This window comes from Physeter macrocephalus, unplaced genomic scaffold (genome assembly GCF_002837175.3).
Source record: "Physeter macrocephalus isolate SW-GA unplaced genomic scaffold, ASM283717v5 random_114, whole genome shotgun sequence".
Classification (NCBI taxonomy): Eukaryota; Metazoa; Chordata; class Mammalia; order Artiodactyla; family Physeteridae; genus Physeter; species Physeter macrocephalus.
In genome coordinates, this window is record NW_021145400.1 from 48,209 (window position 1) to 65,340 (window position 17,132).

Below are 17,132 nucleotides of genomic sequence, written 5' to 3' on the forward strand. Positions count from 1 at the left end.
AGCTGGAGTCTAAAACTAGGGCTCTCGACAAGAACTTGGAAATGAGAGAAGATGGCTCTTAAAATTAAGTCAGAACATCTCAGTATGATGAGTCCTAGCAGCGCTATTCAGAACAGCCCAAAGGCAGAAACAACCCGAGCATCCGGTGACGGATGAATGGACCCACACAGCGTGGTCCCCCCATACAGTGAATATCACTCAGTACGAAAAGGACGGACATTCTGACACGTGCTGCAATGTGGTGAACCTCGAACACACTACGATAAATGGAAGAAGACAGTCACAAGAGGTCACATATTGGACAGTTCCGCTTATAAGCAATACCCAGAAGAGGCAAATCAAGAGAGACAGAAAGCAGGTCAGGGGCTGCCAGTAGCTGGGGAGGGAGGGATGCCCGGTGGCTGCTCCCAGGTCTCCTGCTGGGCTGGTAAAAGGCTTTGGAACTAGAGGTGGTGGTGGTACAACTTCGTGAATATACTAAGTATCACCACATTGGGACACCTGAAAATGTGCCCGTCAGAAACCCAATTCAGGCTGAAATGTGTGTGTGCACAGAGAACAGTCTGAAAAGATACCTTTACTTAAAAAATTGTATACGTTGAGATATATTTTTGTTATAATCGGGGTAAACTACTAAAGGATGGAGGAAAAAACCCCTACATGTAGTCAGGAGGGAGGGTGGTCCAGCAAAGGGAAGAAGCCGTAACAGGAGGAATCAAGGCGAACTGCACCCCAGTTACGGCCAGGAGGCAGCCGCTGGTCAAGGGTGCTGACCCAGAGCCCCCAGGCACTGTGGTCCCACTGGCACAAGGCAAGGCATCGCATCCCCAGTAGGGACAGGTGCGGGGAATCTGGGGGGGCGGGGCGGGTTTAGGACTCTAAACACGCAACTCAAACTCGCTAAGCAAAAACGGAAACAGATTGGGGCAGCCAAAGCAAGCTGCGGGAGGACAGGATGGGGGCCTGGAGCCACCTGGATGCAGAGACTCAGGCCTCCCAGCCTGCAGGCCCTCATCCTCACCCCTGTGGGTTCACCTTCATTACACCAGATCCACTACTCCAGCACGATGCGGGAGCGAACTGGGAAGGCACTGCCCTCCCCTAACTGCAGCCCCCACCCCCATTCTGCAGAAGAGCAAACTGAGGCACCACTGAGGGCCGCTGGGCAGAGCCACCCAGCTTTAGTGCCTGAGGTTTGCGTGCGGACAGGCTTGTTTCAGAGTCCAGGCCACACCCTGTGGCCAGGACCCCATCAACTGGAGCTTAATGAGATTCACTCTGAAGCCCACTCTTTTTTTTTTTTTTTTTTTTGTGGTATGCGGGCCTTCCTCTGTTGTGGCCTCTCCCGTTGCGGAGCACAGGCTCCAGACGCGCAGGCTCAGCGGCCATGGCTCACGGGCCCAGCCGCTCCGCGGCACGTGGGATCCTCCCAGACCGGGGCGCGAACCCGGTTCCCCTGCATCGGCAGGCGGACGCACAACCACCGCGCCACCAGGGAAGCCCTGAAGCCCACTCTTGAGTGGTACCCTGCAGAACGTCTACCAAAACTTGGCACCCCAAGGAGAGCAAACTCTTTCCTAGCGACATATGCAAACCTGCCTCGCGACTAATATTTATGCCCAAGCAGATGAAGGCCTGGTTCTCAAGTTACATTAAGTCCATGGGAAATCTAGAGATCCCTGGGGTGTCCTCTGATGGAGCCCGATGGTCTGGGCCTCGGCCCACTGAATACAATCTTTATCAGTAACAGGTGTGTCCCCGTGGGGCTTATGGACCTCTAGCTGTCAGTCCATTTAGAGGGTCCTCAAGACCCCAAAATGATAGGTACAACTTTACAGGTATAGCTGATTTTCTAAAGGGAAAGCCCATAGCCCTTACCAGAGTCCTCAAATGATTTATGCCCTCGAAACCCCCGACTTGGAGGAAGGCCTAAGACCGGCTTGGAGATAAGGTGACCAGGTGACCGGGAGATAAGCCCGTGTTGGGTCTGACTGAGGGCCTGAAGGTCTGCCCTTGACCAAGAGTGTTCAGCCCAAGCCCAGATGAAACTCTTCTTTCCTTTATCTCGTTATTATTTCTGTTGCTTTTTGTTCAGTCCCAATGATATTCGCTCCTTTAGAGAATGGGGAGGACCTGGCTTATGAAAATCACCTTTGGACTGTAGCTGACCTGGGCTTGCTCTGATCCATACCTGAAAATCGGAGACGCTGTGCGGGTGGTCGAGAGGGGCAACTAAGCCCGCGTGCCGCAACTACCGAGCCCTCGAGCCACCCCCTCACTCTCCTGGGAGCGTCACTGCCCGTTCCAGGCACACCCCCAGCCTGGACACCCCATGGCCCCGTCCCCTCCGATGGGTCAGCAACAGATACCACGTATAGGTGAACCAATCCACTGTCTGCCTGCCGACCCAGCAATTGAAGAGCAGCTCAAAAGGGTCAGTGGGGCCCAACCCACTTCTAAGAGCAGGGAGCTGAGAAAGTCAAAAGTGGCCCAGGGGCACATCCTGCGCGGGACTGCTGGGCCTTGGCTGGTGGCCATTCCTAGGCCAGGTGCACGCTGGCTGAGCAGCAGAGGTCGGGCGACAGGGGAACATGCAATTCGATTCTTGAAGAGCAGTTTCACTTCTCAGGTCCCGGTTCCCAGGTCTTCTGTGATCTGGGGGCTGGATCTCTGGATCTTTCCAACAATCCTCCCACCTTTTCTCTTGAGCAAGTTTGACTGCATATTCCATTCCTTTTTATCTCTGAGAACCTTCTGAGACTGGCTCCATCTTTACAGATGAGGAAACCGAGGACCAAGGAAATTAATTTATGCAAAATGCTTATGTGCTCCTAATTGAAATCTGTCTCTGCTTGGAAAACACCAACGCGATAAGCTCTCTGCATAGACATTTTTCTGACCCGAGAATGAAATACAGTCACTCTGTCCTTCCTAAATTGCAGTCGGCCCAGTCAACTTTAAATAATGAACAAAAGGGGAAAACTCCAGCCAGAGATAACGGAAACTGGGGTTTTCTGATTAGATTGGGAAGTTCTCCGTAGTCCAAGCAGGTTTCTGCCAGAGACTGGAAGGCTCTGGAAATAAACAACGGTGGAATCTTTCTTTGACTCGCCTCTTTTATCTCCAGAGCCTCAAGTATGTTAAAAATGTCTCGGGGGTCCTCAGGACGCTCCTGCTTTAAGAAGGGTGAAAAGGCAGGCTGGTGAGGAGACTAAAACACAAGGCCTGTAAGGATGCAGATGCCGTTTCTGGGGGAGCGCGTGGGTTTCTCACCCGCCCGCAATCTCCAGGCTTCCCCCGGCGGCACCTGACCTCACTCACAGTCAACTGCAGCCTTTATTGAATGAGGCAGCACTTACGTGAGGCTTATTCATACAGAGGTTTTGAAAGAGGCTTGAGCACTGCCTTGCATTCAGGCCATGTGTGGCCGGGTCCCCATCCCCCCAGTGGATCACCTGCCGACCACCGTGATGTCAGACCTCACCTCCGGAGGGGCCCTGCAGGCCTGGGATGCCAGCCATGGTCGCTCTGTCCTGAGGACACCTGAAAGCCAGGATCTCCCTTACATACAGACTGGCCTCCAATTTAAACCTCAAGAGTAAACCAGTTAGTGGTGGCCAGGGCATGGGGACGGGGGGCAAGGGTAGTACTTACTTAATGGGGAGGGTGGTCTTCTTCTGGGGTGATGAAAATGTTTCGGGACCAGAGACAGGTGGTGGTCACGCAACGCTGTGAATGCACTAAATGCCAATCAATCTGTACCCTTTTCAACGGTTAACTGAATGCTACGTGAATTGCATATCAAAAAAACAAAACAAACTCACAATCAGAAAATGTGGAGATCCCCGGTCTGAAAAGTAACCCCTGCAGAGCAAGAATTTGTCAGTGACTGTACACGTGGTCCAGAGGGTGCCTGGCCAGAGTTCCCTGACAGGAAGCGTGGACAAGTCCAGGCAGCTGGACGGCACCCGCCTTTGAGATCACCCAGCTCGCTTCCTAACTGTATCCTGTTTTAAGTAAATTTACAGTTCTAAGAGAAAAACTTTAATTTCATCTGTTTATTTTTTACTCTAAAAATTACCTACGTGGCTCACGTTTGTGACTCACAGCTGAGAGCTACTGGCCGGAGAGGGACTCGGGGAGACTGGCCCACGTAGCTCATGTGTCCTCCCAATAAGGAAGGATGGCTTGGGGCACACCAACAGGCTTATTAATAACTGTCTGACCTTGAACTTGAACGAGGCACTCTCTGAGCCTCACCTCTTGTCTGTAAAATGGGCAGGACGTAGGGAGTGTTCCTGGGCTGGAGGAGATACGACAGAGGAGGGTGAGCGGAGGCCGGGGCTCCAGCTTCCACGGCCACCGGCAGGATCATGGGAACAGGCCTTGACCCCCGTCTCCCCACAGAGTTCCTCCTTGGTTGGCACCCGCCCCCACCCCGCAAGGAGCTGTCGGGCCAAGCTGTTATTGGCGGTTACACTGGTCCTTCACAGGGGTCTTAAAGTGAAGGAAACTGGAGCCAGGCATCTTTCCTGCTCCCTCACCTGGTCCATCACCTTGAATAGCAGCATCCACCAGCAGCCCTTCAATAAACTATTCCTGACAGTGATAACAGAGGTGGAATTACATTCAAATCACAAAATTAGGCACCAGCAAAACCCTGGGAAGCTCTGCCTCACAATGAACTTGAGATAAATCAGATCTCGAATATTAAGAAGCAAAGAGGAAACACTGCATTTATGTTTCTGGAGGAAAAAAGCCACAAAAAATTGGCCAGATGTCAAGATCCCATTTTGGCCACAGCCAGCGTGTGATCTCCTTAAATGCCGGGAGACACATGCCCACTCCCCTAAATTCTGCACAGGGCCCATCTGTCATCTCCAAGGCAAGCAGAGGTGATCCTCCAGACTCCCAGGAACCCCTAAGGACAAGATGAGAACAGTGGACACTGCTTCAGCTCATCTTGAGATGGAAGGCTCCATCTCAACCTCCTGCTTCCTCTTCCCAGAGGTCCTGCTGCCCCGGGTATCCTGGCTCAGTGCCGGAAAAAGCAAACCACACAAATGACACCCAGGGCAGTGCCAGAGCCAGAGACGGGTCCCAGGCGGGGCCCCATTGTCCTCCTTTTCTGCTTTGCTCAGGAGGGGGTCTGCACCAGACCCCCAGTTCAAACGCAGAGGTGGGATCCTGTGGGGGTCAGGCAGGGAGCCCTGCCGCACCACCGCTGGCATCTATCACATTTATCTACAGAAAAGAACCCAGCTGCATACTTGCCTGCAGGACTTCAGAAACCCCAGCATTCAGGCCAACGCCAGTCCGAAAGAATGCGAGGAATGTGGACGCCTTTCACTGGGTTTCACTGCAACCCAAACAGACCACAGCCTCCAGGGCTTGCTGATGGCTGCTTCCTGGGCAGAAATATGTTAAGTCTCTAAGACCTCAGCGGGGTGAGGATTAACCCTGGGACCAGAACACTCCCGAATTCCTCACTCACCATTAAAAGCCCCCGGGTCATAACCTGCAAACATCCCCAAACATTCTTTCTGTCCTAAAGCACAGGCTGATACTGGAAAACAAAGAAATGTGATATAAAAAGGTGAGGAGGGAAGAAAGTTGAACCAAAGCCAATCATCTTCCCCCAGGTGAACAGAAGACAAGCACGTGACGCAAAGAACAACCTTCACTAATTCAGGCACTTCGCTTGGAATGGCTTCTCTTATTCAAACCTGACCCTGAAAGGAAACAGTCTCTGAGCTGTTGCGTCTCAACTCCCCCCTTCACCCTGGCTCTGCAAGTGACCCCTTTAAATTCTACCCACTCCTTTCACCTGGAGAGGAAAGTCTCGTTTTTTTTAAACACATGAAGTCTGCACCACATTACGTAGATGATCTTACTCAACTGATTCTACCAAAGATGGTCTTTGCTACTAGTATTGCCACAGCCGCAGGAATAAAGATCAAGAACAGTCGAGAAAATACCGGAGAACATTCTACCCGGCCACCCTTTACTCTCCCTTCTGCTGGGAGATGCCGGATGCCTCCCATTCTTCCTCCTGAACACGGGCAAATGCTTCCTGTTAACATTTTCTGCCATCGCACTCCTTCCCACGACGAACCTCTCCCAGACCCACACAGCCAAACGCGTCGCACCTTGTCACTGGTGGCCATCGTTCGGGAAACTCAGAACCTCTTCGGTTTGAAGAATAACTCCTTTGTGTAAACGCACAGGACAGCCAACCTGGGCTCCGTCCCCCGGCTGTGCTGTCGGGGAGGAGGACAAGCTGCCCGGCTGGTTTCTGGGGAGAGCGAGAACGTTCCATCGGTGGCCACAGAGAGGGACGTCGCGGAGGTAAACAGAAACCAGGGGCTGTTCTGGGAACACGCCGGTGCCAGGCACACCGGCGACATCTGACCTTCCCACGTGGGGACACGGACAGCTGACGAGGATGTGAAGACAGGGCTGCAGAGCCGGGAAAGGCCGAGAAAGGTCACGGGGAAGCGACCTCTCCCTCCCGAGGGGCTCCGCGGGCACGCGGGGCCCGTCTCCCAACACGGGTCTGTGCCCCTCGGTCACGACACAGCCGCCCCCACGCGGCACGCCCCGTCTGGCTGCTCATCAGACGCCCCGTCCGCGGCACTCACCTGCAAGAGGGCCCAGCTCCCTGACGTCAGAGCGCCAGTCCCAGGACCCGGCCTCCTGTCCAGAGTAGGAAGATGCTGCCAGACAAAAAGGAGAAACGTGACTAAGACCCAGAGTCTCATTCAGCTGAAGAACTCATTTCCACCTCTTCCCTCCAAGACTCCCCCACGCCAAGAGCAGATTATGTTCTAAACTGCATTTACCGGGAAGGTGAGGACGGCGGTGGATCGCTGGGATGGGGCTCCCGGACCCCTTTGCACCCCGGCTGCTGGGAGTGTGGCCGGCTTCCTAGAATTGCCTCCTGGAAAGAGGCACTCCTCCCCCCCCGGGTCCCGGCCCCGCCCTGGGGCAGCTACGAAGGGGTAAAAGGATGCCCGCCACCCCTCTCCCAACCCGGACAGGTGGGAAGTGCAGTCCCAGGGCCGGAGTGTCTGTGGGGTCTCCGGGGGCTCCCGCCCCCAACCCCCAGTCCCTTCCAAGGGGACCGACCCCAAGAGGGCGTCACAGTAAACCTGCATGGCGACCTGTGTCACCGTTGGCTTCTGCGAGCCCAGCCTGCCACGAGGGCTTTTTTTGCTTGTGTCTCCCTGACGCTGCACCTGCTGCACCGTCTTCCCTCACCTGCTGTTACTTCTGCTGCAGACACGGCAGTGTTGGCTCAACAGAATAATCTTATCAGCTGTACCCAAAAGATGCATTCCCGAAGCCTTCCCAGCGGCGGGGTTTCCTCCCCGCTTGCTGGTCATTTAGGAGGTGGTTACTAACAGGTAAGCATGGAGACCATGCCTGTGACAGATCCCTTAAACAAGGATGGTGACGGATGGTGGAACTGAAGGTGCCACCACCGCGTGGCAGCCCCCCGCCACCCCGATGTTCTGGGCGGCAGTAACAGAGCTGCTCCGAGCTTTACAGGAACCCTGCACCTGGCCAGACTGTGAAACTGGAGGAAACTTCATCCTGGATACCTTCCCTAAATCACTGTCCTCGCCGGAACAGACAGCCCAGAACAGACCCTCAGCTGCGTAAATAATTCACATGCAATTACAAGGAGCGTCACCAGAGGTCAAGAATTATCCCCTGAGATGCCGGGGCAGCTGGCCGGTCTTCAGAACATCAGTTTCCCCTTGGGGCTTCCACGGTTAAATGAATTCCAGATGTACAGAAAGCCCAGAGGGAGGGAGAGGGAGGCACGGAAGGAAATCAACCGGAAGCAAAGAGAAAATCCGGCACGTGCACAGTTAACTCTCGAGGTAGAGACAGACCTAAGCGCACAAGCAACGTATGAAACCACAAAGGCAAAAGCAAAAAACTCCAGCGAAATCGATGCACGCCACGAAAAAGGCAGCAACGACCGAGGAAATATATTCCAATGTGACAAAAGGTTTAGATCCTGAGAAGATGAGAAAATGTGGGGATGGGGGGAGGATGTTCAGGACTCGGAGGCCGCTGTCCGCCCATCCCGCGGATTTTGGATGCGTCCGCCACGCTGCTCTCGGGCCCAAGGACCTCAGGGTATCATCAGATGGCTCGCAGTACCCCAAAGACTGTCAAGACAGAGCAGGTGAGAACCTCCTTGTATTAAGGGGGCGGAGGCACTGAAAAGACCCGGGGGGAAGTGAAACATTGCAGAGGTGGCCTCTCAGAAGTGGGTTTATGGTGTTTGTCTGCTTTTTCAGACTTCTCTAATCTTTCCACTTCGTTCTATGGTGAGAATAGTATGCATTTATTGTATTCTTTTTTGTTTTCAAGTCACTATACCAGCCGAAAAACTTGGATGTCTCCTTTCCTTGATAAACCCCAAAGCCCCCGTATCTAGGCCGGGGGATGGAACTTTCTACCCTACATCCCCACCAGGGGCCCACACTGCTGGGCCTCTGACCCCCGACCGGGTCCATCTGCAGGCCCTTCGGGAAGGGCAAGAAGTGGCTGGGGGCTGGCGAGGCCACGGGGTCTCCCTGCAAAGAGCATCTCCGTGCGGCTAACGGCCTTGGCCTCTGGCATCCACGCTACCGCTCACGCTAAAGCCCATCTCCCAGACACGGAACGACTGCACACTCCGCGGAAGCAGAGCAGACCGCCACCAGGTCTTTCAGAAGAGAGAAGTATGTTTCCCCTCTCAGTCCATTTGCAGCGTCCTCATTCACTGCGGCTTCAGGCGCCGGGCCGCTCAGCACTTGGCGCAAGGGCCTAGGGAGCCACTGGGCTTTTCTCTTGTCTACTCCAGCAGGCTCCTGGGCACAGAGCTTCTGTTCACGGCCCAACGGCCCTGCAGCTGAGCTCTAGTCCCTCACATGGACCCTGGCAGGCGCCTGGATGGGCCGTGGGCAGGTACAAGTGCACACCTGGAGCGCTCTACCCACTCCGTGTTCACACCTCTGGCCGTGAAGAGTCACGCCGATGAGGTCCAGGGTGGGGGCGTCAGGTGAACAGGACCAGCTGGCCTCTTTCCACCTCCCCAGCTCCAGGCTCTACCTCTCTGGAAGCCCAGGTTTCTGCACAAAGACCAGCTTTCCTGACAGGAGAGGGGTGTGGTCCTTTGCCCAAAGAGGAAGCCGCCAGTCACCAGGGGGCCCATCAGTCCCCACGGCCCCCAAAAGAAAACACGGGACTTAGTGTGTGTGGACCAAGTTAGCCCAAAGCTCTGCAGTGTAGAACACGCCTAATTCCCTGATTTTCTGGTTTGTCTCCAGACACATCAGTGCTTTTATTAGCCGAAGTCTGGGGGAAATCTCCGAGAACCACAGAGCTGTAAAAAGCAATGCTGAGAAGACTCTGCTGTCTTCCAGAGCCTCCAAGCATGAGCACAGCCCAGTGAGAACAGCGCTGAGGTCGCCCTCACGCATCACTTAGTAGCTGTTTTAGCCACAGCTTACAATCTCGGCTGACGATGTAGCTACAGAGTTAATCCTACCTGAGGAAGTCTGGAAAGCTCGGCAGGTAAACTTAGAGGTTCAAGAAACTTAAAAGACAGTAGACTCTATTCCAACAAAGACAGAGATGACGGCCCCGTCTTCAATTCTCACCCCAGGACAGGCCCCAACAAGACACTCAGCCCTTCTCTCCACTTGCCCTATGTCATGAATGAAATTATGTCCCCCCAGCCCATGCCTATGTTGAAGCCCTAACCCCCAGACCCTCAGAATGTGACCGTATTTGGAGAAAGGGTCTTTATAGAGGTAATCAAGTTATAATGAGGTCATCAGGGTGACTATAAACCCAATATGACTGGTGTCTTTACACAGGGGGAAATTTGGAGGCAGATACACACACAGGGAAAACTCCACATAAAGATGAAGGCAGGGGTCAGGGCGATGCTTCTCCAAGCCAAGGGTTGCCAGCGAACCAGCAGAAGCCGCAGAGAGGCCTGGGACAGCTTCTCTGGGACAGCTTCAGAAGGAACCAACCCTGCGGACACTCGGTCTTAGGGTTCCAGCCTCCAGAGGGGTGAGACAATAAATGTCCGTTGTTTAATAAGCCCCCCAGCTTGCGGTCCTTTGTTACAGCGCCCTGGCAAACTAAGACAACCTATCTGCAAAACGGGACTGGGAATTCTCACCACGCTGCCTTCTTCAGGGCTGAAAGTGACAGATTCAAAAATGCTCTGTAACCTCGGATCCACCTCGACCTACAGCTTGGCCTGTGTCAACCCCACAAGAGCCGTCCGTGCTGCAGGACCCAAGCCTCTCGGGGAGGACCTACGTGGTCCTTTGATGTCACCCAACACCCACACCTGCGTGCTTTGTTTCTACAATCCCAGTATGTGTGCTCAGCGGCCCTACATCCACGCAGGCGCCCAGCACAGCTCTTCAAAGCTGGAGGGGAAGCGTTTCCAGGGGGGTTTTGGGGAAACTGGAAAACCAGGAAGCTTTCTCCTCAGGTTTCCAACCGTCACGATGGAGACAGACGGATCCACCAGCCAAAGGATCCTTCACATCCAGCATCTGACAATCGCTAGACTGGGATCTCTCCGCGGCAGGGCTCGGTTCTCGCCCACCCTTGACCCACCACACCTGGCAACACCAAAGTAGCAGCGCTAAAGCACAAAGCAGAGCCAAACCCAGCCCGACACGCGTCTCTGCCCGTGAACGAAGAGTAGTTTTCAATAGTCGGAAGGGAAAATCAAAAGACTATTTCATGACATAAAAATTATATGAAATTCAGGTCGCAGCGTCCAGAAATATAACTTTACTGAACACCGGCACGCCCGTCGTTCCTTTACGGTTTGTCTGTGGTTCTTCTGTGTGTCAATGGCACACAAAGGTAGCTGCCGCAGAGACCCGAGGGGCCACAAAGCCGAAGTACTTACTGCCTGGCCTTTCACAGCGGAGGGGTGCCGAGCCCTGCTCTACACCAGCCCTACACAGGCCACGGGGCAGAGGGCCAGGCCGGGGTAGGCTCAAGCCACAGAGAGGTGGGCAGCGCCCACGGCGGGTGCATCGCCGAATGGCGGAGGGCTGGCCAGGCAGCAGGTCGGATCTGAGACGGCAAGAGGGAAAGGAAGGCAAACGACGGGGGACGTGGCTCCACACGGAAACAGGAATGGCCCAAAGGTAAACTTCATCCACTGGAAGCTGTTTCCTGGAGCTGGCTCCAACCTCCAGCGAGGAGGATTCCCGGCCCCCAGCCCTGAGCGCAGTTAGCACCCTCGTCCGGTCCCTTCCTTCGCAAGGGCTGCTCAAGGCACATCGGGGTCCCGTGGCCTGGCCGTGGACTTCACCCTCGGCTTTTCACTGTTTATGGAAGAAACTGCAAGGCAACCAATTTACAAAACTGAGAAAATTCACGCTTCTGCAGACTGACCTTTGTAGCTGATGCTAACAAAATAAACACTAGTAAAACTGTTCATTGAAACAGTATTTAGGTACGTGGTGGGTGATGCAGCCAAGTGAGATCGTGCCTGAGCTACGGAGCCGAATCTTCCTATACCCAGAATGCAGAGCTGGTTCACCCGCCTCTCCTGAAATTTCATAACATTTCAAACGGTATAGATGGTGCGGTAAGGAATATCCTTTCCTCTCTCGTGCGTGAAACCAATGTTGAACAAGAAGCACAAAAGGGGGATTACTGAGACACACATCAACCAGGCGCCCACCCCGTACACGTGTGGGTTCCCACCTGGTGCCTGACGTGGTATCAAGTGGGTGGTTTAGTTCACTGTGTGTGGCCGGCGTTTTGAGCATCCTTCCTCCCTGGCAGGGCGGGGAAGAGGGTGGACGCTCCTGTGTGTGACCCGTGCCCACTCTCTCAGGTATGTGGACGCCCACACCTGTGGCCAGAAAGCTGCCTTCTCCTCCTCCTCTAGGCTTCTGCCCCCACTGGATGGAGCTGGTGGGCCTTGTTATGGACATTTTAATGGATTTAATTATCACATAAACAATTATGTGAGATGAGCAGCTTCCAGGACTGGTCAGGTGGAATGTTTTGTAAAAGACTCGGTAACGGGGAATCGCTTAAAAACAGGCTGGCAAACTAGACCACGTTAAACGTTTAAGGAAAAAACAATAAAACTCCAGAAGAACTCCGGACTCAGACGGCTTCGCCAGCCTCTGTGTTGTCACTTGACTTTAAATGGGGAAGCAAGAGGGTGTACTAGGCTGTGGTCCATGCCAAACACAGCCATGAAACCCACACTCAGAGAAAGACCTTCGCCCCCTATAGGAAGGCAGGAAGATCCACAGACACTGGCTTTTTCCATTAAAAAAAACAAAAAAAAATTCTATTATTTCTTCCAGGCTTAGACTCACGTTTTCTACTCACTGACCAATGACTTAGGGACTTTTACAATCTGACCCGGGTCACAGTTCTGGGCTCCCAGCGGGGCTGGAGGCTTAAATCCAATGTCTTGAGGATCACCACCTAAAAGCTGATGAGGAAGTGCTTCCGGGGCAAGTCCTAGGTTTTTGATTCTGACCGTAACCTCCTCCTTTGAATAATCGGGCAGCCGGCGCCAGCCCCGGGCTGGGTGTGGGAGCTACCACCTGAAGGAAGGCAGCCTGGAAACGGAGGCTTCTGAGACGGTCCCCAGTCAGACCCGTGGGCTCACAGGTCAGCGCCGCCCTTCACTGGCCTGATGACCTTTGCTCCATGACCTAAGCTGACTCTGGGCCTTGGCTTCCTCAAGCGTAAAAGGTCTCTCCATATCACGCGAGAGATTACTCTTTTCTCTCTTCTTTCCTACCTCATCATCTTTTTTCTCCGTATCACGTGAGAGTATACTCTTTCCTTCTTTTCTACTAGCCTATGGACCACCTTGAGGGCAGGGACCCTGCCTTTCTCTTCTTTGAAACATCAAAGTCCAGAGAGTTAAGCCAAATACACAGTGGAAAACTTGCAAAATGCCTATGGCATAAATGGCTGAGAACTTAACTTCCTACACGTGAATAAAGCAGTGGTTCTCAAACACGGGCACGTATCAGACTCACCTGGAGGGTTTGTTCAAACCCAGACTGCCGGTCTCCACCCGCCGAGGCCTGAGCCGGGTCTGAGAATAAGCATTTCTAACTTGCACCCAGGTGATGCTGGCGCAGCTGGTCCCTCGACCACACTGTGAAAACCACTGATATCATGCACGGCAGCTGACAAGGTGCTTCTCCATCTGGCCTCCCGGTGGTTGGAGGTGGGCAAGGCCGGCATCACTGTGTCCTTTTCAGCAGACGAGGCAACTGAGGTTCAACAGGGTTTCAATGACTGACCGAGGTCAAGAAATGGGAAGCTGGGATCATAACCCCCGGTGCAAAGCAGCCCCCATGACCTCGATGAACAGACTAACAGTCAAGTGCAGAGAAAACAAAGGCAGAAAAAGGAGATTGCAGGGACTTCCCTGGCAGTCCAGCGGTTAAGCCTCTGTGCTCTCCATGTAGGAGGCACGGGTTCGATCCCTGATCAGGGAACTAGGATCCCACCTGTCACGTGGCTTGGCCAAAAAAGAAAAAAAAGAAAATATTAAAAAAGAAAAAGACAAAAGCAGGCTGCAGTCAGACCAGATGTCTCCACGTGAGGGTATAAGATGCCGGCCTGGGTTCCAACACTGAACGGCTTTCCTTCTTTCCTTCTTCCAAGACAGCAATTATAACCACACACCCCCTTCCCAAGTCTACTAAAGTAGGAAGAAGTGTAATATCCTGCCTGGTGTTTATGAGCCACAGGAAGGGAGTTTCTGTGCCAGTCCTGGGAGATGGCACAGAGCAAAGAGCCTCCCGACAAACGGAGAAGGGGCTGAAAATCCTGGGACAAGTCAGTGGTGGAAGCTCAGACTCTGTTTGAACAGGGCCTCAGATCCCAGCTCGGCCCCTGAACGTGTGACCCCGGGATGTGTACCCTTGTTCCTCGGTGCCAGGTGGGGCGGGGAATTACCCGGCCTTGTGGGAGCGGCGGCCTCGGCCCCTGCACACGTGGTGTCCAGCGCTGGTCCCTTTCTGCCAGAAACCCAACAGCAATACCCCCTTCCTCAAAGCTGCCCTCCTGCTGGCTCAGCCCTCCTGACCTCGGGCAGAGCTGGGGCAGAGCTGTCGCCATGAGGACCACCCACCCTCTGACCTCTTGGATTCTTCTTCCTGGGGACCTTCACCCGGGCAACCTCTCCCCTTAGCGACGGTGAAAGAGGCACGAGGGGGGAAACGCAGCTGGGGCCACCCTAGCGGACCTTTCCAGCTGACCCAAATTCCCCTCCACGCTCGACTCACCCAGAATAAGGCCCCCGAGAGGCCCCTTCCCCGCTGAGCTTTGCAAAGAGGGCTCATTTCAGTTCCATAAACCTAGCCAAAGCGGTGGAGAAAGGGTGGAATACCTACTTTATAAGAGCATCGAATGATCTGTAATTCGTTAATCTGCTACTTACTGCAGTATCACAGACCACCCCCTACTTTTAGATAACAAGTCCTACTACTCTCAAAGACATGTAGAAACTGGGTCAGAAACAGAATCACTGCAACAAACATTTTCTGAAGCCCAAGACCTGATTCTGGTTATAAGAGGCCCATTCTGTGTTTTTATTTTTTTCCCCCAAAGTGAATCCTCAGTTTCTTAATCACTTCTTTGAGATAAGCACAATGCTATCCAGAAATGCAAGGTGGTCCCAAACCTCGGAATATCCTTTTTGAATGAGACTTTCTAAAAAAACGCAATCTTCCCCGAGAAAGTTTAGAAGAAAAAAAAAAAAAAAAGGCAACTTGAAGATGCCATTTCAATGGCCGGCTGTCCACTGGAGTGGTGGGCATTTGGGCAGATGCTTGCATTAGCGGACACAGGGTTGGGTGACCACACTTCCCCACCACCAGCAAGGCTGGGCAAAGGGCACAGCTCCACGGGGTCATTTCTCTCCGATCCCCCAGCTCCTAACTACAGGCTGGAACGAGTGAGCAAGTGTGGAATCAGGTCCCGGTCGGAACCCTCCAGCCCAGGTAGTTATTACGCGACATGAAAGGAGGGTTGTGTTTACCATCCCTCACTCCCCGCCAGAGCCACCTGAAGCTCTACGATGAGTCTCTCCTCCCAGTGACTGCTCTGAATATCTACTTATTCTTACCTTCGTCACAAGCAACCACCAGTTAGGTGTAAGAGGGTAACACAACTTGAAACACAGTTCAAGCTCTCCTGGCTGGTGCTCATTTGGCTCTGAGGGACATGAGGTTAGAGTGTCAACAGATCCCTCCTTCATCTCCCAAATCCTCAGTCCGGCTCTGTTCCTTGCAAGCTGCAGAGGGATGGACACCATCAATACAACATGTGGATCCTGCGCTCTAGAATGGAAGTTTAAGAGAAAGCAGGTACCTAAATAAAAGACGAGGCTGAAAACAGAAGATGCCAGGACATGAAGCTGCTGGTGAGAGTACAGAACTAGATGGAGAGAGAACCCCTGGATGGAGAAGGGGCTCCTGGGACACGGATCAGGTACCACCTGGGCTGACCGGGCTCCAAACAGGTATCAAGAGAGGATGCTACACACAGGGGTCAAAAGTCCTTCTGCGGGTGAGGTGCTCGGTACCTCTGGGTCCCCATCCCTCCCCACATACATCTGAAATTTCTCCGATGATCGTCTGAACACCGTTTGCTTTGCCGGTGACTGACAGTCGTGAGGACAGACCTTGGTGGCTATCTCAGCTCTCGCTGGATGGGGCTGAAATACCTGCCTTTCTCACGATCCACAGGGAACAGTCAAGCCTGGATTTCGTGGAGGCCACACCGTACTGGATTTGTGTGCAATCAGTTACCCCCTTGCTGTGCTGTCAAGATACCCTCCAGATGGGCGGCTACAACCCCTCCACGGCAGCCAGGCCCACAGCCCTCACTCAGCCTGCAGGGACACGCTCCCCGGGACAGCCCCTGTCCTCCAGAGGGACGACGCTAAGGTTCCTCGGGAAGGTCCCCAGCAGCCACGGGGAGCGCGAGCTCAGCAGTAACCCACCCTGCACTTGCTTCCCCACCTTCCTCATGTCGCCCTCCTGCGTCCCATTCCTGCTTCTGGGGATCTGCCCCCAGAATGCCAATCCCCAAGTCCTCGCCTCAGGCTCCGCATCCGAGGGTCCCAAACGAGAACAGACGGCAAATGTCAAGCTGGCCCCAGGCCACCGGGGGCCTTCTGGTCAAGACACGAGCCCAGCTGAGGGATGTGCACACACATTCCCGGTCATTTCTGGTCAAAGCCGGTGGGCTATTTTGTACCGTTAGAAATCCCCGATTTAGAAGGCCAAGGAAATATGTGGTTCTATTAATAAGATACACTTACACTCAGCTAAAACTGGAGAAAAGCAAAGGGTATTTATATCCCGAATGACATTTTTAACATTAAAAACGTATAAATGCACTGCGGCTCACTCAGGTCCAGGCTGGAGGCCATCAGATGTCATGGTTCCCAAGGAACTTCTGACGCTAAGCTGGGCCTGTATCCCGGTTCAGGCCCCGTGGTCCCAGCCCACAGGTCAGCAGGGAAGCCCACCCCACCTTCTGAAAGCATCAAGAGTTAGGACCTTCGGTCACCTACACCTAGGGCTCTGCTCGAGTGTCACCTCCTCAGATGCCCAGGCTTCTGTGCTACTTTCCTAGGCTGCTGTTACAGACGGCCACAAACTCGGTGGCTTGAGACCAATTTATTCTTACAGTCCGGAGGCCAGAAATCTGAAACCAGTTTCACTGGGCGAAAGTCAAGGTATTGCTGGGTCTGGTGCCTTGTGGAGGCTCTAAAAGGAGAATCCGTTTCCCTGCCGGCACCCTAGCAGCAGCCTGGATTCCCGGCGTGCGGCCCCTTCCTCCATCTTCAAAGCCCATCACTCTGTCTCTGTCTCCATCATCACATGGTCTTCTGCTCCGTAATCATACCTGCCTCTGCCCCTCTCATAAAATGACACTGGTCGGGCTTCCCTGGTGGCGCAGTGGTTGAGAGTCCGCCTGCCGACGCGGGGGACGCGGGTTCGTGCCCCGGTCCGGGAGGATCCCACGTGCCGCGGAGCGGCTGGGTCCGTGAGCCGTGGCCGCTGAGCCTGCGCGTCCGGAGCCTG

General features: G+C 53.9%; 1 protein-coding gene across 5 annotated transcripts in view; it reads right to left on the reverse strand.

Moving 5' to 3' along the window:
• SH3BP4 (SH3 domain binding protein 4) overlaps nt 1-17,132 on the reverse strand; it is a 93,694-nt gene that overhangs the window by 48,195 nt on the left and 28,367 nt on the right. For 3 of the 5 annotated variants that reach the window (XM_028484058.1, XM_028484060.1, XM_055082416.1), the window contains exon 2: nt 6,642-6,716. The exons of 1 other annotated variant lie outside the window; for it this stretch is intronic. The gene's annotated coding sequence lies outside the window, so the exon portion shown is untranslated. Of the gene's footprint in view, nt 1-6,641; nt 6,717-15,163; nt 15,332-17,132 lie in introns of all 5 variants that reach the window. One more of the 5 variants, XM_028484059.1, reaches the window with a different exon arrangement.